This window comes from Dendrobates tinctorius, unplaced genomic scaffold (genome assembly GCF_039654945.1).
Source record: "Dendrobates tinctorius isolate UK_male_01 unplaced genomic scaffold, ASM3965494v1 ptg000071l, whole genome shotgun sequence".
Lineage (NCBI taxonomy): Eukaryota > Metazoa > Chordata > Amphibia > Anura > Dendrobatidae > Dendrobates > Dendrobates tinctorius.
Window position 1 is genome coordinate 10,336,347 of NW_027361739.1, and position 20,853 is coordinate 10,357,199.

Sequence of the window (20,853 nt, forward strand, 5' to 3'; positions counted from 1 at the left end):
TGTCTGTAATAGTGAGACTGCAGCCTTCACCCCAGGATTTTGTATGCCTATTGCGGAGCTTCAGCCCTACTCTCGGCCAGCAGCTTGTTCCAGGACCACAAGACCACATGTGAGGGAGCCAGGACACTTCGCCGTCACTCAGAGACTGTGTAACACTTTCCTCCGGGATCGTATCAGAAACTCCTCGTGTCGCCTACGGTGCCATCGTGGGATTTTCCAGCCTCCGCCGACCAGGAACCAGAGACTGATAAGTTAACTTATTATTTGACCCTCTGTTGTTGCTCTGCCCCCGTTTACTCTGTGTGTTTCAAAATTCTCTTACCCCTCACTCCCTGTGTGGAGTACTCACTGCTCTTATCTCTCTGCATAAAATACCTGTTAACTCTTGCTCTGCCTCCTGCTTGTCACTGCATCCCGCATTTCTGCTAGTACCTTACATCCACATGACTTGCAACAGATCCCTAACCTTGGCAATGCACCCACAGTGGGCAGTCAAATAATAATAATATTTTTATTTCTATAGTGCTAACATATTCCATAGCACCTTACATTATAGAGGGGACTTCTACAGACAATAGACATTACAGCATAGCAATAAACACATAGATCAAAACAGATACCAAGAGGAATGAGGGCCCTGCTCGCAAGCTTACAATCTATAAGGATAAAGGGAAGACAGGAAAGGTGGATGGTAACAATTGCTTTTATTGTTTTTATTGCTTGGACCATCCCTAGTGTAAGAATCGGGTGCTCCTGTTGCTGCATGAACCAGTTAACAGTGTAAATATATAACAGAACAGACACAGAGGGCTATTAAATGCAAAAAGCATGTGAGAACATGATGCGAGGAACCTGGTTATGGTAAAAATTTTTGAATGAGCCACACAGGGATATTTAGGTTAATGCGATGAGTCGATAAGCCAGTCTGAACAAATGCATTTTTAAGGCACACTTAAAACTGTGGGGATTGGGGATTAATCGTATTAACCTAGGTAGTGCATTCCAAAGAATTGGTGCAGCACGTGAAAAGTCTTGGAGACGGGAGTGGGAGATTCTGATTAATGAGGATGTTAATCTCAGGTCATAAGCAGAAAGGAGGGCACGGGTAGGGTGGTAGGCTGAGACGAGGGAGGAGATGTAGGGTGGTGCTGAGCCATGGAGTGCTTTGTGGGTGAGGGTAATAAGTTTATACTGAATTCTGGAGTGGATGGGTAGCCAGTGTAAGGACTGGCACAAGGTAGAGGCATCGGTATAACTACTGGCGAGGAATATGATCCTAGGTGCAGCATTCAGGACGGATTGGAGAGGGGAGAGTTTGTTAAGTGGGAGACCAATTAGAAGAGAGTTACAATAGTCCAGACGATAAGAGAAACAGTTTCTGCAGAGTCGAAAGTAAAAAAGGGTCAAATTCTAGAAATGTTTTTGAGGTGCAGATAACAAGAGCAAGCCAGTGATCGGAGGTGGGGGGTGAATGAACGCTCGGAATCAAGTATGACCCCAAGACAGTGGGCATGTTGCTAGGAAGTAATGGTGGAACCACACACAGAGATGGCAATGTCGAACATAGGTAGGTCAGTAGAGGGAGGAAACACGAGTTCAATTTTTGACAGGTTCAGTTTCAGATAGAGGGAGGACATAATGTTAGAGACAGCGGTAAGACAATCACTGGTGTTTTCCAAAAAGGCAGGTGTGGTAACAGGAGAAGAAGTGTATAAATGGGTGTCATCAGCATAGAGATGGTACTGGAACCCAAATCTACTGATTGCTTGTCCAATAGGAGCAGTATACAAAGAGAAGAGGAGGGGGCCTAGAACCGATCCTTGAGGAACCCCAACAGTAAGGGGAACATGAGAGGAGGAGTAACCAGCAAAAGATACAGTGAAGGAGAGGTCAGAGAGGTAGGAGGAGAACCAAGAGAGAACCGTGTCCTTGAGGCCAATGGAACAGAGCATAGTGAGGAGGAGCTGATGATCCACAGTGTCGAATGCTGTGGAGAGATCCAAGAGAATTAGCATGAAGTAGTGACCTAGATTTAGCTGTTAGAAGATCATTAGAGACTTTAGTGAGGGCAGTTTCAGTAGAGTGTAGAGAGCGGAAACCAGATTGTAGAGGGTCGAGGAGAGAGTTATCTGAGAGATAGCGGATAAGACAGGTGTGGACCAGGCGTACAGGAGTTTAGAGATGAAGGGAAGATTAGAGACAGGTCTATAGTTAGCAGTATAGCTTTGGTCGAGGGATGGTTTTTTAAGTAATGGCTGTATGATGGCATGCTTAAATGAGGAAGGAAAGATACCGGAAGAGAGAGAAGTTAAATATTTTAGTTAGGTGAGTGGTGACAGCAGGAGAAAGGGACTGGAGGAGATGTGATGGAATGGGGTCACTGGTGCAAGTGGTAGGGTGACTAGATGCAAGGAGCATGAGCAAATGAATAGTTGGGGATGTCACAGCTACAGCACAATAAACAAGACTGATTGAGAGGGGCTTTGCTTGAGTCCAAGGATAATGAATGATTTATTTTATTTTGACATGTATCCACATTGCCCATTTTTGTCTGATCTTGAATACCCCATTGAAGAGGACCAATCAGTGCATCAATATGTACTTTTACATGGTGTAAATGCTGCTGTTTTGCTGAATTGCTTATTTTTTGTTCCTGTGCCCCTCTATTCCTAGGATACAGCCCTTTTTCCCTGTATATAATGCATAATAATATAATGTATATATAATGTATAATGTATATAATGTATAAAGCCAACTGGGTGTGGTCATCAATTTTCCTCACTGGGTTTCTTTTTGGAAACCACACCCAGTTAGATAAAAAGACAATATTTACATACAGGGTAGAAGAGTCTGTATCTTGAGAATGGAGAAGCCCATGTATAAAAAATGAATAAACAGCAGATTCAAGAGAACAGCAGAACTTACACATGTTAAAAAATACACCTTCATGGCAAAATTCATTAATGGAATTTTCCAGAAAAATATGTTGATGTGGCCTGACCCTTGAGACCCCCACTATTCATCAGAATGGGCCTGAGCTGCAGAACCAGGAACAGTCACATGTACAACTGTCATTGTGAATGGAAAAAAAATCAAAATATGACGAAAGAAATATAGTGGAAAATCCACACTGGTGCTGTATAATAGCACGACCAGGTCCACACTGGAATTTTTTATTTTGTCTACGCATTTCGAAGTGCTATACGTCTTCACCTGGATATAAAACCATATGACAAGTAACAGGACGCAGCCTTATATATATGATGAATTTACAAAAAATGTGGCGGCCAAAGAAGGACACATGATATGTCAAAGTTCATATAGGGCAGTTTAACATTGTTAATAATGGTAATAAAAGGTTTTAAAAATGTCATTAAATATGGATTATAAAGATCCTATTGCACCTTTCTTTCCTCCTTAGTATTTATTGTGAATGTAAAAGAATTGAAAGGGCACAGCACTCCTCCAATCTGCTGATTGTGGGAGTCTGTAAGGAGCCACAAATGATACTTTGGCGGCCTATCTAAGGATGGGCTAACAATACATATTTCTAGACAACAATAGTAAAGGAATAAGCCAGTGTAAACTGTCAATTTAAAAACCATGTATATAAATGTTATACATTTCTTTGGCGATTTGCCACCTTCATCGAGCCCTACCTGACCTAAATACCCAGAGCGATCGTGATTATATTGTGCAAAATATATATATATATATCTTTGGCCATTAGCGTATGGAGAGGTGCATTACATAATGAATGTCTGTGTCTTCTTATGATTAAGGTAGCAGGAGGTATAAGGTCTGATCAGCAGACGAGGAGGAAGCTGGCAGGTGGTGTCTGATTAATAGCACAAGGCTTAATTTTATTACACCGGTGGGCAGGCGGCTCTGATCGGATCCTGAAAATTCATGATGAAATTAGGTAAGGAAAAATGACATGTGTGAATAAATGTTTCTCTAATCATTTCTCATCCGAGTTTACATATGTTAATGGCCTCATAACATTAACCTTTTTGACTTCTATGAACATGGTCAAATCTATAAAGAACTATACTGAAGGTTAAAACATTTAAGGTGTGCTTACATGGATATTTTGGTGGTGCACTTTAAAGTGCATCTACAACAAAATCCACATTAAAATCTGCTTCTTAGGCCATGAGCACACGTTGTGTATTTGTTGAGCTTTTTTGCCTCAATATTTGTAAGCACGGGACCTAGAATGTCTGAAGAGCGGTAACATCACTGACGTCAGTGCTCTATGGAGTCACCAGGCTTCACACAGCGAGACGCGAAAGTGGCTGTAGGTAAAGGCTATGGAGAGTCAGAACAGAGCTCCATAGCCTTTGTTCATCGGAATCGGTTGGCTATGTCGGTTTCGGTGGACTATGGTGGACTTGTGTGGGATTTTTATTTTCATTTTTTAGTAAAGTGGTGGACGAGGGGAAATATGGGGGTATGTTTATTTCATTATTGTTTTGAGCATGTTGTTTTTTTTTATTACTGTCTAATAGACACCTCTCCATTAAAGAGGTATAATTCACAGCTAACATCAACCCCAAAAACCATTATCTCGATTGCCAACGCACCAGGGCAAGCGGGAAGAGCCAATTGAAAGTACCTGAATTGGAGCATCTTGTGTAATCTTTCACTTCTGGGGTGGCTGCAGCAGGTATTTTTAAGCTGGGAAGGGCCTAATAACCAGGCCTGATAATATCAGATCTCAGCTGTCTGCTTTACCTTTGCTGGTTTCAAACAAATAGGGGGACCTCGTTTCTTTTATTTCATTTAATTATTAATTGGCTTATTAGAAGGATGTACACGCTATCTAACTGTCTATCTAACGAGTATCTATTATATTTGCACAACTTTAACACTTAAAAGTTAGTAATTTCTTGAATACATTACATTGCGGTACCTGTCACACAGATGGCACACGGATGTCACACAGTTGTCATTCGTGTGCAGTACGTATTTTTCACGGACCCATAGACTTGTACGGGTTCGTGTGATCCATGCTGCCGGTAAAAAAAAAAGGACGTGTCTCCATGTAGTTCACACGGAAACACAGTCCATATGAAAATACGGATATGTAAGCAGCACCATAGATTATAATGGCTGCGCGTGTGTATGCGTCTCCGGTACATCTGAAAATGGATGCCACACATACCGGAAACATGAACATGTCAAGAGTGCCTAAAACACATGCCGCTCCAAAAGTGCCTTTCTCAACTCTACATTAAAACATTTAATTTTTATACTAATTGCTAAATTATTCAACATTTCGGCCAGATTCACACAATTTTCCATGTGAGTGCTATCCGTGAAAAAACTAACAGCAATCGGACTAATATTATTCACTTGTGATGTACGAATAAGCGTTTTCACATTGACTGAATCTGCATGCCAAAAAAAAGCGCGGCATGCACTAGATTCCCTTTCAGGACAAGAGTGGCACTTTTTCTAAGGGAAAGCCGTGTTCTCTTCATCTCGTATAATCAATTAATACTCTAAAATTCCGTTAAATGCCTGTCCTCGAAATTTAATTTCTTTGGATCGCAATGAAATAAGCCTGAGGGAAGAAAGGAGGTAACCTAAATTGACATTTTTATTTATGGGCAGAGTTATTATTTTAATGTTTTAAATCATTTGTTTCCTCCTTTGATGAGTAAAATGCAGAACATAGAAAACTGATGCTTGTTTCAGTGCACCACATATCACATCCGATAGGAGAAAGAGGTTGGACAAGCATCGTGACCCTCTCCAGAGATAATCTCAAATTCTCACACTTGCTTTCATATATAAATCACTTCTAGTCATTAGCTTAGCAGCAAATTGAATAACTAAATCCTACTTGCTATGTTCCCACGCTGTCCCACAGCTTGAATTTTTATGAGCGAGACTTTCAGCACATGATTTTTTTTGTCTGTAGGGAATCGTACATATCAGTCTTACCTAAAATAGAACAAGTTAGAGTATTGCAGCCATGCCCGGATAGAAGTCCCAGCCGAGGTAAAACTGCATCTCTGCAAGAATAATCAACAGAGCATCATGAATGTTGATTTAATTCTGAAATAAGCCCTGATGATAATTAAAGGGTCTAGACACACGAACACTTTATCTGTCACCACCTATTCTGCCCAACATTTCCAGTTATTTGCTTACAGATCCTGACATTTTGGCTCAGAATTCATTGTTTCTCTTTCAATAAAGTCACTTTTCTTTTTTATCTTCTGGTATTCATTGTCATTTTCTGTGCCTAATTCTTCAAAATGGTTTATGTGGTTCAAGAATTTTGCTCAATGTAAAAAAAAAAAAAAAGTCTTTTTCTTTCTGCCTTTAATCTTTTCTGTGACTTTTAATTGGAAAAAGTTGCACAGTTAGAAAAATGTCACAAAAAATTGCTGGCGTTTATTAAATTATACCCCTGACAAACATTAGTGAAAAATGCACGTCGAGGGTTTGGCAGGTGAACCCGTTACTGCTTTGCTGGTACTATCACTAGCACCACATATGACCTTATTTTTTAGGGAATCTTTTTTTTTTTGCCACTCCAGGCTAAATCAGGCTAATGTATGTATTATATATGCTTGATATTTCACAATATTTTACATACGTATTAACCATCATTATACTCTTTTAAGCACATACACATTATTGGCTTTTTATGATGACTGTTGCAATTTTACTTTGGGTGTTCCCTTGTTGGTTCACAAATCAATATGGCTTGTGTCTGCTATGCTGGATACATTTATATTTTTTACTTTTAAGAAAAACTAATATTTAAACTTTTGCAATCACTCTGGTCCCTGCACGTTCTTTGTCTTAGTTGGTCCAAATCCAATACATAAAAAAAATAAAAAAGGCACAAATTATAACAAGAATAAGATGCAAATGAAAACCAGGCGTAAACCACCAAAAATTAGTCAAAATAAAGTTTGCTTGCTTGTGCGCTACAAAGTCAAAGAAAAGGAAAAGGAAAGTTTCAAAATATTCCAAAAACATAAGAAATACAATAACATGATAAAAGTAAAAAGAAAAGAATACAAAAAAATGAAGAAATATAACAAAGAATATGGGTAAAAAAATAATACTTTTAAGAAACAGATGTAACTTTGCCTCTATACCATGGGAGAAGCACAAGGGCATTGAGGCTAGTCAGATCTAGCAATCTGGCCAATTTCAGACCAGTGCAAATGAGCTCTAAAGCATAGAGCCTGCCGGGGGCGCCCACTTCTACCTAGGAAACTGGATACTCTTAGACCACAAGATGGCAGATAACATAGGCAACAAGAAGTACCTCGTAAATTAAAAAATTCCTGCAATCTTGAGAAAGGACAACATTTTAATAAGAAGTAAATTGAAAAGTTGCTTGTGTCACAAGCACTTGCAATTTTAACCACATAGGAATTTGAGACAACCCCTTTAACAGGGAAGCTTGTTCTACCTGCCTGTTGAACTGTTCAGGACTGTGCTAATTCCTTGTTGATGTTATGATACTGTATGCTGTTATGTCATTCAATGTTTTATTCTACGCCATGTGTTTACATGTATGCTGTGACATCAGTATGACTGATCTATCTAAGTGCCTCATGTGTGATGTGAGGGAGTGGTGTGCAGCCATTAATACATTTTATAGGAGAAAAGCCACAGGTCTAACATATCCTGGCTGCATGCAACTGTGTAGTAGGAGTCATGGCTAAAGGGTCTGATTGTGCCTGTGTGAAGGAAGTGCTGCTGAAGTCTTTACCAGCAGATTGTCACAATTATGAACAAAGTGTTGCCAGTGTTAACACATAGCAGTAAACCAACGTTTCACCTGTTTTCACACCTGTTAATTCTTAAAGAGACATTGTAATCATCAAGCTTGTTCCCACATAGTGATTAATATTCTCCTGAACTATAAGGCCGGGGTCACACTAACCAACGCAAAATACGGTCAGTATTTTACATGCGTAATACGGATGAATGGCCCCTAAACAGTGCTCCGTATGTCATCCGTAATCAAGGTGCGGTCGCGTATTTTGCGCATGTAAGCATCCGTATGTAATCCGTATGGCATCCGTATGGCGAGATTTTCTCACCGCCTTGCAAAATGGACATATAATGGAGCCCTATGACAGGGTTTCTAACAGAAACCAAAGAATAGATATAGACACATAGATATATATATATATATATATCTATATATATGCATTCTATGTATGTATTCTATGTGTATATATCTATTCTTTCGTTTCTTTATTAAACCTGTCAGTGTGAGTTTACTGTATCGTGCACTGAATTGCCGGCTTTGCTAAAGGACACCGGGTGCGTATTTCTCGCAAGTCACATGTGTGGTCCGTGTGTAATCCGTATTTTTTGCGCACCCATAGACTTGCATTGGTGTATTACGGGCGTAGTACGCTGACAATCGCAGCATGCTGTGATTGGCACGGAGCGTAGAATACGGATGAGAAATATACGGCTGGTGCGAGGGACCCCATAGAGAATCATTGGTCCGTGTGTAATGCGTGCTTTTAGCGCCTCTCACTCGGCCGTATTCCTCGCCAGTGTGACCCCGGCCATACTGGTGTCCGTCTGCATTTTTTTTGCAATCTCTGTCACCACCACACCTTTTCCTTGTCAACTTTTACAAGCTACAGCATGTTCCTGTGACCTAAGCTACCTTCACACTTGCGTTCTTTTTGCGCTGCGAGCGCAGTGCAAATGCGCATAAAAACGCATCATGCGTTTTTATGTGCTTTCTTGTTTATTGCGCATGGTTTTTGCAAAAAAACGCATGCTTTTTTTGCGCTGACGTGCACATGACCATGCGCACGTCAGCGTTCCCATAGACTTTAATGGGTTTTGGTTGAATTTCGTACGCATTGCGTGCGCATGCGTTTTTTTGAGACGGGTCAGACGCACAAAAAATGCAACAGGATGCATTTTGTGCGCCCGGGCGCGCACTACAAAAAAACGCATGCACATACAAATGCATACAAACGCATGACTATGCGCACCCATGTTAAGTATAGGAAAAAAATCGCATGCGCATGTATGCGCAAAAACGCAGCGCAGAAAAACGCAAGTGTGAAAGTAGCCTTAGTGGGTTAAAGCACCTGTCTTGTAAACATGAGATCCTGAGTTCAAATAACTTGAGTGCTTATTTTGCAGACACCTTCACCTTTCTGACTGTCCAATTTTTATAATTCTGACCACTGTCAATTTATGAGGTCATAACTCTGGAACGCTTCAATGGAGCCTGGTGATTCAAAACTTATTGTACTTTATTATAGTGGTAAAATTTCTTTGATATGACTTGCATTTAATTGTGAAAAAAACGGAAATCTGGCAAAAATTTTGCAATTTTCAAACTTTTAATTTTTATGCCCTTAAATCAGAGTCAAATCACAAAAAGTAGTTAATAAATAACATTTGCCATATGTCTACTTTAAATCAGCACAATTTTGGAAACGTAATTTTTTTTTGTTAGGAAGTTATAAGGGTTAAAAGTTGACCAGCGATTTCTTATTTTTACAACAAAATTTGCAAAACCATTTTTTTAGAGACCACCTCACACTTGAAGTGACTTTGAGAGGCCTGTATGACAGAAAATACCCAAAAATGACACCATTCTAAAAACTGCACCCCTCAAGATATTCAAAACCACATTCAAGAAGTTTATTAACCCTTGAGGTGCTTTACAGGATTTTTTGGAATGTGGAATGAAAAAATAAACATTTACTTTTCTTTCACAAAAATTTTCCTTTAGACCTATTTTTTTTTTTACTTCAGCAAAGGTAACAGGAGAAAATGTACCCTACATTTTGTTGTGCAATTTCTCCTGAGCATGCGGATACCCCATATGTGGGGGAAATCTACTGTTTGGGCACACAGCAGGGCTCAGAAGGGAAGGAGCGCCATTTCACTTTTTGAATGTAAAATATGCTGGAATAATTAGCGGTTGCCATGTCACGTTTGAAGAGCCCCTGATGTGCCTAAACATTGGAAACCCCCCACATCTAGATGTGTATTGAGCACCTTGAACCCACAGGTGCTTCACATAAGTTTATAACGTAGAGCCGTGGAAATTAAAAAAAAAATCACAATTTTCCCAAAACAATATTTTCAGTTACAAATTTTGCATTTACATAAGGGTAAAAGGAGAAACTGCACCATACAATTTGTTGTGCAATTTCTGCTGAGTACGCTGATACCCAATGTGTGGAGGAAAACAACTGTTTGGGCGCACGGCAGGGCTTGTTAGGGAAGGAGCGCCATTTGACTTTTGGAATGTAAAATTTGCTGGAATAATTAACGGTTGACATGTTGCGTTTGAGAGCCCCTGATGTGCCTATACATTGGAAACCCCCCACAAGTGACACCATTTTGGAAACTAGACCCCTTAGGGAACTTATCTAGATTTATATTGAGCACCATGAACCCACAGGTGCTTCACAGAAGTTTATAACGTAGAGCCGTGGAAATTAAAAAAAAAAAATCACAATTTTCCCAAAACAATATTTTTAGCTACAAATTTTGCATTTACATATGGGTAAAAGGAGAAACTGCACCATACAATTTGTTGTACAATTTCTCCTGAGAACGCCGATACCCAATATGTGGAGGAAAACAACTATTTGGGCGCACAGCAGGGCTTGGCAGGGAAGGAACGCCATTTGACTTTTGGAATGCAAAATTTGCTGGAATAATTAGCCGACACCATGTTGCGTTTGGAGAGCCCCTGATGTGCCTAAATAGTGGAAACCCCCCACAAGTGACACCATTTTGGAAACTAGACCCCTTTCGGACCTTATCTAGATGTGTATTGCCACCTTGAACCCCCAGGTGCTTCACAGAACGTTAAGTCGTGAAAATAAAAAATAAAAAAATCACATTTTTCTCACAAAAATCTTTTTTAGCTACAAATTTTGTATTTTTACAAGGGCAAAAGGAAAAATGGACCCCAACATTTGTTGTGCAATTTCTCCTGAGTTCACCGATACCCCATATGTGGTCGAAAACTACTTTTGAGGCACAGTTCAAAGTTCAGAAGGGAAGTAGCACCATATTACAGTGCAGATTTTGCTGCACTTGTTTGAGGGTGCCATGTTACATTGGCAGTGCCCCTAAGGTGCCACAACAGCAGAACCCCCCTAAGTGACCCCATTTTACCAATTAAACCTCTCAATGAATTCATCTAGGGGAGCAGTGATAATATTGACATCACAGGTGTGTCACAGACTTTTATACCACTGGGCAGTGAAGAAAAAATAATTTACATTTTTACCTCCAAGTGTAACAACCCTGCTGGCGTCACTGCATGGCCTCCCATCCCCCGCACATCAACTTACTCACTGCTCCGGGTCATGCTGTGAATTCTGTCTATTGCCAGCCCTGTACTTTGTGCCTCTGCTCTTCTGTATGTTTCCTGGCTATGTGTGTATAGGGGGGCGGTGCCAGAACTCTCTGGTTCTTATACAGTTAGGGTGCACCTGTCTAATCTGTCCCTGACCAATCACCTAGAGCCCTTGATTATTTAGTTCCGCCACACCCACTGAAACATTGCCTGTGCAATGTCTATACTCAGTTAGTATCTTGCTGCTGAGGAAGCCAGGTCCTGTTCTGTGTATCGTCTTCTCTGTAGGAATTCTCTTAGCCTTGCTTTGTGTTCTTTGACTGCCTGCCAGGAGGCTGAATATCCTGGCCCTTGAGTCTTGGTCCCAGTACCTTGTCTGTACTCTGTCCTACCTTAGTCTCCCTTTCTCCTTGTCTGTGGCTTCCCTCCCTGCTGTGTCTTTCCTTGTGTCCTCCCTGTCTGTGCATCTGCACCCTTGCAGCTCTGTCTGTGCATCTGCACCCTTACAGCTCTGTCTGTGCATCTGCACTCCTGTGTGAACAGGTCCAAATCCTGTTCCTTCTCATACCACGCCAGCCTGTCCTGTGTCTCCAAGCCGTGCCTGCTTGCCACACGCACCTGTCCAGGTGTCCTGTTCCCGAGTGGGATCAGCAGCCACAGCCAGACACCACCCTGGAGTGGCACCCGGCAGCTACCTGCCGCACAAGCCTGACCTCACCATCAGAGGCTCCAGTGAAGACCGAGGTAGCTGCCGTAGTCACGCCCCTTCCAGGATAGTCTGGTTTGTGGCACAGTGGAGGCACAAACCCCCGGCTCACGCCATTCAGCTAAGGCGTGAGCGTGACACCAAGAATGTGTGCTAGCCCCAAGATTTATATTTTCACACTGGGAAATGGGTAAAAATGGCACCAGAATTTGTCATACAATTTCTGCTGAATGTAGAAATACCCCATATATGACTTGGTAGGGACAGAGGACTATTTGCCTCCTGGAGCACAGATTTTCCTAGACTAGTTTGTAGATTCCATATAAAGAGCCCCTAAGTGCTAGAAAAGCAGAATCCTTCCTCAAGTGACCCCATTTTGGAAATTATAACCCTTTGGGAATTTATCTACAGATGTAGTGATGATTTTGACTTCATGGGTGTTTTCCAAAAACAGGCAGCAGTGGATGTTGCTGAGTGGCAATTGCAAACTGCTGTTGTAGTGACCAGTACATTATGCACAGCTCACGCTTTGGAGACACGCACCTGTAAATTAGGTGGGCTCTCATCACTACAGAAATGCCAAACATGTGAACGCTATATGTGGTTTAGGAACACTGGGGCTCAGAAGGGAGGGGGCATTTGGATTTGAGAGCGGAGAATTTTTTCTGAATTTCTTTTGGGGAGTGAGGGAGTCATTTAGCTTTTCCAGAGGCTTTGTGCTATCAGTAACGTGGAAGCCCCATATATTTACGTTAACAGATGACAGATCTGAGTGGGGACTTGCTTTTTTTTTTGTGGATTGAGTTGAAGCTTTTATTGGGAACATTTTACATAACATTTGGGATCACAGTTATCCGGCGCTCTACGCTGAGCACTTACTTTGGGGTTTCCATCTAAATCTTTGAGTGACCTGATTCAGATGAAGGCCCCGAGGGATCCATTCATTATAATGAGGCAGCAAAGTTACTCTGGACTCCGTCTGACCTCTGTTCAGTGGTGTCCTTTTCAGAAGTGCACCAAACTGTGGCAGATGTCACTTTCCTGCATTCCTAAGAAGACAGACACTGCCAGATCACAGGTTAGACGGGGTCCACAGTGCCTCCACCTGCCTTATTATAGGGAATTTTCCACCCGGAGTTCTGTCTGAATCACGTATTTCAGAAATTTACATGGAAACCCCGGTGTAAGCACTCAGCGCAGAGCACAGGATAAATTACTGCAATATTTTGGGGGGGGCTGAATGAAAAAATCAATAGCTTGTAAAGAATTGGTTTTATTTTTTATTTTTTTTATGACGTTCCTCGTGCGATATAAGTGATTAGGCGATTTTTATTCTTCGGGTTGGTGCGATTACAGTGATACCAGATTTATATCAGGTTTTTATTTTTCGCTGTTGTCACACACTAAATGATGCTTTTTGTTGCCAAAACTAGTTTTTGCGTCACCATATTTTGAGAGCTATAATTATTTCATATTTCAGCCGACAGTCATGTTATGGCTTGTTTTTTACGGGACGAGCAGATTTTTCTATCGGTACCATTTTCGTGTTTATTTTGCTTTTGTGTTTTTTACCTTGTTCACTAAATGCTAAAACTGACCTGTCATTATGAGTTCATAGACACCAAACATGTATTGGTTCTTTTTATCTAGGCAGTGAAAAAAAAAATTCCAAAGTTTGTTGGCACATGACATTTTTTGATCATTTTCTATTCCGATTTTTGAGAGACAGAATGAACAAAAACCAGCAATTCAGGAATTGCTTTTTTATATATACAATTCCGTGTGTGGTAAGATTGGTAAGGCAACTTTATTCTTCAGGTCAGTACGATTACAGTGATGCCTCACTTATATCTTTTTTATGTTTTTGCACTTTTAGGCAATAAAAACTATTTTATAGAAAAAAAATTATTATTTTTGCATTGCTTTATTCCGAAAGCTATAGCTCTTTTCATTTTCTGACGATGGAGCTGTATGGTGGCTTATTTTTTGCGGGACAAGATGACGTTTTCAGCGGTACCATTTTTATTTACATCCGTCATTTTGATCATGTTTTATTGCACTTTTTGTTCGGCGGCGTGATGATAAAGCATGGTTTTTTTCCTCGTTTTTTATTTTTATGGTGTTCACTGAAGGGGTTAACTAGTGAGACAGTTTTATAGAGCTGGTCGTTATGGACGTGGTGATACCAAATGTGTGTGATTTTATTGTTTTTTTATTTACATAAATAATTGTATTTATTGGAAAATACATTTATTTAGGCATTTTTAAAAAATATTTTTACACATTATAATATTTTTCTTATTCATTTTTTACATTGACCCAGTATGAGACATTACTGTTACGCTGCGGATGACGGTAGCAAGAGTGGACCCTCTGGACCGTGACACCGAACTCTCCCCGAGCGAGCGCACCAAGTGGACCGACCCCTATACAGGGACCGTTAGGGAACAGACTCGGGGAGTTCAAGCGCCACGGTAGCCAGGACCAGGGGTCGGCTCAGGAGGGTGAGCAGATGATGAGGAGCAGTGGAAGATCCGGAGAGGAAACAGGATGACCAGGGTCCAGAGGCGGAGGGAGGTGCAGAAGGACGGAGGGTTATGGCGGGAACCAGGAAGAGGCAAACTGAAAAGGGAAAGAGACACAGAGGGTTACCAGGAGACACAGGCGGGAGAAACAGGGATAAACAGGAGGAAGAGGCGAAGACTCAAGGGGTAACCAGAGAGCGAGCTGCAAGCAAGCAGCTAGTAGCAGCGAGTGCGGCCTAGACAACAGAGAGATAACTCAATAGTCAGGCGCCTCCACTAAGGGAGGGCGGCCTGAAATACCTGGTGGTGGCCTCTGATAGGTCAGGAGGCTGGTCCGGGTCAGGTCACGCAGGGCAGGCGGCTGACGGCAGAGGCACGTGGCCTATCCCTCCGGCGCGTGCGCAGAGGCGTGGTCCAGGGAAGTGGAGGAGTGCGTCGGGACGCCGGCTGCCGGAAAGCGAGAGGAGCGGGGGCGCGCGTCCAGGCTGCGTCAGAGGAGGGAGTCGGACCGGGAGAGGAGGCGGTGAGTATGGCAGCGGGAGCGGGGGCAGTGGAACGGGGAGCAGTGCTGACAGTACCCCCTTTCTTAGACTCCCCTCCCCCGCGTCTGGCTAAAAATCTCTTAAGAATGCGTGGAGCATTGATGTTCCCCTGGGGCTCCCAAGATCTCTCCTCGGGACCAAAACTCTTCCAATCGACCAGAAAAAAGGTTTTACCCCTAACCCTTTTCGAGGCCAGAATGTCTTTTACTTCAAAGACATCATCAGACGTGACAGGAAGAGGAGAGGGGTTCGGGGCCGGGTGGAACCGATTCAAGACAACTGGCTTAAGGAGAGAGACGTGGAAGGAGTTGGGGACCCAAAGCGACGCAGGCAACTCCAGTTTGTAAGATACGTTGTTAAGGTGTTTGAGAATCTTGAAAGGCCCAATGTAGCGTGGTCCCAACTTGTAAGAAGGGAGCTTTAGCCTAATGTACTTGGCCGAAAGCCAAACTTGTTGACCCGGGAGGTAAGTTGGGGCATCCAAGCGTCTTTTGTCAGCGTGCCTCTTCATGCGCTCCCCAGACTTTCTGAGAGCTTCCTTAGTCTCGGACCAGATCCTAGAGAACTCTTGTGTCAGGGAATTGGCTGCAGGCACACCGGAGGAAGCGGATATAGGTAGACGGACACCGGGGTGCATGCCAAAGACCACGAAGAACGGAGACTTGGCTGATGACTCGCTGGGATGATTATTGTAGGAGAATTCTGCCCAGGGGAGTAGAGGGACCCAGTTATCTTGATGAGCGTTAGAGAACTGCCATAAGTAGGATGCTAGCACCTGATTAACGCGTTCTACTTGACCATTGGACTGGGGGTGGTACGCGGATGAAAAGTCCAATCTTACCTCCAGAAGTTTACACAAGGCCCTCCAAAATCGAGAGGTGAATTGTACACCTCGATCAGAAACAATATGCTGCGGAAAGCCATGGAGGCGGAAGATGTGCTGGATAAAAATCTTCGCCAACTCTGGAGCGGAGGGCAGTGCTGGAAGAGGAATAAAATGGACCATCTTGGAGAAGCGGTCGACCGCTACCAGTATAGTCGTAGATCCGGAAGAGTTAGGCAGATCTGTGATGAAATCCAAAGCTATATGTTGCCAAGGAACCGAGGGAATCGGGAGAGGAAGCAGAAGGCCGGAGGGTGGCCGCCGAGGGATCTTGACCTTGGCGCAAGAGGGACAGGAGGCCGTGAAGTCCGTCACATCCTGGCAGAGTGAGGGCCACCAATAAAAACGAGCGATGAGCTCCAACATCTTTTTGACTTCGACATGTCCAGAAACTTTAGAGGAATGTCCCCAATGCAGTACCTTCTTTCTTTCAGAGTCAGGAACGTAGGTCTTGCCGGGAGGAGGAGTAATCAATCTCACAGGGGCCACTGTGATGATCTTAGCTGGATCGATAACGTGAGTTGGTTCCTCCACCAGACCAGGAGACTGCAGAGACCGGGACAATGCATCCGCCTTGACGTTCTTTGGCCCGGGACGGAAACGCAATTCAAAATCGAACCATCCAAAGAAGAGAGACCATCTGGCCTGCCGAGGGTTAAGTCTCTGGGCTGACTGGAGATATGCAAGGTTTTTGTGGTCGGTAAAGATGGTAAACAGATGGACCGACCCCTCAAGAAGGTAGCACCACTCCTCCAGTGCCAATTTTATGGCCAGCAGCTCGCGATCCCCGATCGCGTAGTTACATTCTGCCGGCGAGAAGGCCTTTGAAAAGAACCCGCAGGTAATCAGTCGGCCGGACAGGGACTTCTGAGAGAGCACTGCACCCGCTCCGGTGGAAGAGGCATCTACCTCCAGGATGAATGGCTTGTTAGCCTCGGGTCGATGTAGGACAGGTGCAGTCGCAAAGGCTTGTTTTAAACAGGAAAAGGCCTCTTCAGCCTCCGGTGGCCAGGACGAGGAGTTGACGCCCTTGCGAGTGAGACTGGAAATGGGTTTGATGACGGATGAAAAATGTGGCACAAATTGATGATAATAGTTGGCGAAGCCGAGGAACCTTTGAATCGCCTTGACCCCCCACTGGGCGGGGCCATTGAAGAATAGCCGACAGTTTTTCAGGATCCATCTCCAGCCCAGAATCCGAAACAATGTAGCCCAAGAAGGGCAAGGAAGACTGCTCAAAGAGACACTTCTCAAGCTTCGCGTAGAGGCGATTCTCCCGCAGACATTGTAGAACCAGACGAACACTCCTCCTATGGGACGCCAGATCTGGGGAAAAAATAAGGATGTCATCCAGATACACCACCACGCAGGAGTATAACAGGTCTCGGAAGATATCATTGACAAACTCCTGAAAGACCGCGGGAGCATTGCAGAGACCGAAGGGCATAACCAGGCATTCGTAATGTCCGTCCCGGGTGTTAAAGGCGGTCTTGCATTCGTCACCAGGGCGAATGCGGATGAGGTTGTAAGCTCCGGGTAGATCCAACTTCGAGAAGATGCGGGCTCCCCGCAGCCGGTCAAGGAGTTCTGGGATGAGAGGCAAAGGATACTTATTCTTTACAGTAATGTCGTTCAGACCCCGGAAATCAATGCAAGGATGGAGAGAACCGTCTTTCTTCTTCACAAAGAAAAACCCGGCTCCGGCCGGGGAGGAAGACTTCCGTATGAAACCTCTGGCTAAATTCTCACGAATATACTCGGACATGGCCGTAGTCTCTGCTGGAGACAAGGGATAAATTCGCCCTCAGGGCGGGGTGGTCCCGGGCCGCAGGTCAATAGGGCAGTCATACGGGCGATGCGGGGGAAGAACCTCTGCTTCTTTCTTATCGAACACGTCAGAGAACGCCCAGTATGCGGCTGGTAGGGCCTCAGGACCCGAGGAGGCTGGAGGGGGATTGGCCAGGCGGACAGGCACCTCTCTTGGCAAGGATGCCCCCAGCGGAGGACCTCACCGGAGCGCCAATCCAAGACAGGTTCATGTGTCCTAAGCCACGGAAGACCAAGCAGCAGAGCATGGGAAAGGTTGGGAAGAACGTAGAAAGCGATCCACTCCCGGTGCAAGGCCCCGATTTTCAGACACACCTCCTCCGTAACCAGGGACACGGATTCTTGTAGGGGTCTTCCATCTACTGAGGCGATGACACGTGGCATCTTCAGGGAAATCACGGGAATCCGGTACTTCTTCACCTCCTTCAACCTAATGAAGTTCCCTGCCGCGCCCAAGTCCACATAGGCCACACCTCCGAACCACGTCTCTGACCAAAAACCAGCTGAACTGAAAGGGTAAGGGGATGAGAGGAGTGAGACACACCTAGGTCGGCCTCTCTTACCTGCCCTAGGTGGAGGAGTTTCCCAACCTCTCAGGACAGGAGCGTAGGAAGTGAGACGCGCTGCCACAATACAGGCACAAACCCTCCATCAGTCTCTCCTTATGGCACTGTTCTGCCATCTTGACCCGATCCACCTGCATCGGCTCTGGCGCCGGACTGGAGGGCGCCCCAGGGGGACGTGGACTGGACGGCCTGTGAAAAGAAGCAGATGGTCGAAGCGGTCGCCTATCTCTAGAAGTCTCCCGAGCACGCTCCTGGAACCGGAGGTCGATTCGTGTAGCCAAAGAAATTAGATCCTCCAAGGAGGTCGGGGTATCTCGCCCTGCTAGTTCGTCTTTAATCTTGCCAGAGAGACCACGCCAGAAGGCCCCAACCAAAGCCTCGTTATTCCACCCCACCTCAGAGGCCAAGGTACGGAACCGGATGGCGTATTGTCCCACCGTAAGAGTACCCTGAGTGAGGCAAAAAAGTGACTCCTTGGCGGAAGCCAACCGTCCGGGCTCGTCAAAGACTTTACGGAAAGTGTCTGTGAAGGTCTGAAGGCTGGAGACTACGGGATCATCCCGCTCCCACAGGGGATTCACCCAGGAGAGTGCCTCTCCCTCCAAATGGGAGACAATGAAGGCGACCTTGGCCCGGTCAGTGGGGTACTGTTGGGGCAGGAGTTCGAAGTGCAACCTGCACTGATTTAAGAAGCCTCTGCACAACTTTGGATCGCCGCCATACCGAGGCGGTCTACCAAGCTTGGTCTACCAAGCGGGGAAGGTACGGGATCAGAGCTGCGGGACGAATCGTGCCCGGCAGCCGACTGAAGGGAAAGCAGCCGATCGTCGACCGAAGCCATATAGGAGAGAATATGGGACTGGGTGTCCCATTGTTGAACCAGCTCCTGCTGGAAGCTGGCCAGTTGGGAGGCGTTACCAGGTCAGCGGCCTGCAAGGCCGACAAGCGGGAATCCATGGTCTTCATGAAAGACATAATACGGGTCTGGTTTTCCCTTAGGAAAACCAACTCCTTTTGGGCAGCGGCCCCGGCGGGGTCCATGGCCTGACTATGCTGTTACGCTGTGGATGACGGTAGCAAGAGTGGACTCTCTGGACCGTGATGCCGAACCCTCCCCGAGCGAGCGCACCAAGTGGACCGACCCCTATACAGGGACCGTTAGGGAACAGACTTGGGGAGTTCAAGCGCCACGGTAGCCTGGACCAGGGGTCGGCTCAGGAGGGTGAGCAGATGATGAGGAGCAGTGGAAGATCCAGAGAGGAAACAGGATGACCAGGGTCCAGAGGCGGAGGGAGGTGCAGAAGGACGGAGGCGGATGGCGGGAACCAGGAAGAGGCAAACTGAAAAGGGAAGGAAACACAGAGGGTTACCAGGAGGCACAGGCGGGAGAAACAGGGATAAACAGGAGGAAGAGGCGAAGACTCCAGGGGTAACCAGAGAGCGAGCTGCAAGCAAGCAGCTAGTAGCAGCGAGCGCGGCCTAGACAACAGAGAGATAACTCAATAGTCAGGCGCCTCCACTTAGGGAGGGCGGCCTGAAATACCTGGTGGTTGCCTCTGATAGGTCAGGAGGCTGGTCCGGGTCAGGTCACGCAGGGCAGGCGGCTGACGGCAGAGGCGCGTGGCCTAACCCTCCGGCGCGTGCACAGAGGCACAGTGCGCGCGGCCGAGGGAAGTGGAGGAGTGCGTCGGGACGCCGGCTGCCGGAAAGCGAGAGGAGCGGGGGCGCGCGTCCAGGCTGCGTCAGAGGAGGGAGTCGGACCGGGAGCGGAGGCGGTGAGTATGGCAGCGGGAGCGGGGCAGTGGAACGGGGAGCGGTGCTGACAATTACTATGTCATGTCAGATCACTGATCAGATACTCTGCACAGCAGAGCATCAAATCAGTGATCTGACAGGGAGTTAAGGAGGCATGCCGGCACTCGCAAGCTACCTTACCTGCAGGACCCCGAAGGACCCCGCGGCCATGTTGCAGCCGGGGGTCTCCATGGAGACTACCAGGACAATGCAATCGCATCGCGTTGTCCTGATGAAAGCGATGCTTCTCTATGCCTCTGTCACTACTGATAGCATCAGTGTCCACCGATCATGGGTGTCACATACAGTTGACACCTGCACCCAATCGCCGCCGTGCTCAGCGTGAGGCCGGGCGATCGATGTGACATACTAGAACTACTATTTGTGGGAACACATCTCCCACAGAGCAGTACTAGTTCGGCACATGTCGCGAAGAGGTTAAAAATGGGCTGGATGACTTCCTCAGAACATATGACATTTTGGGTTATAGATAATTTTGTGACAAAATGTATAACTGATGGAGAAAGGTCGAACCTAGGTCTTTTTTCAAACTATATAACTATGTAACTTCTCAGTCGGAAGAACAAGATAGAATTCTGGTGAAACGTGCATAAGGACACAGCCAACAAAAAGTTGGGGCTGCCAGTGAGCACAGTAACTCTAGGTCTG

The 20,853-nt window shown here is 45.2% G+C and overlaps 1 long non-coding RNA gene across 2 annotated transcripts in view; it reads left to right on the forward strand.

Moving 5' to 3' along the window:
• LOC141096023 (uncharacterized) overlaps nt 1–20,853 on the forward strand; it is a 100,520-nt gene that overhangs the window by 44,423 nt on the left and 35,244 nt on the right. For both annotated transcript variants that reach the window (XR_012233555.1, XR_012233556.1), the window contains exon 3: nt 3,783–3,922. This is a non-coding gene — a long non-coding RNA (uncharacterized lncRNA). The remainder of the gene's footprint in view (nt 1–3,782; nt 3,923–20,853) is intronic.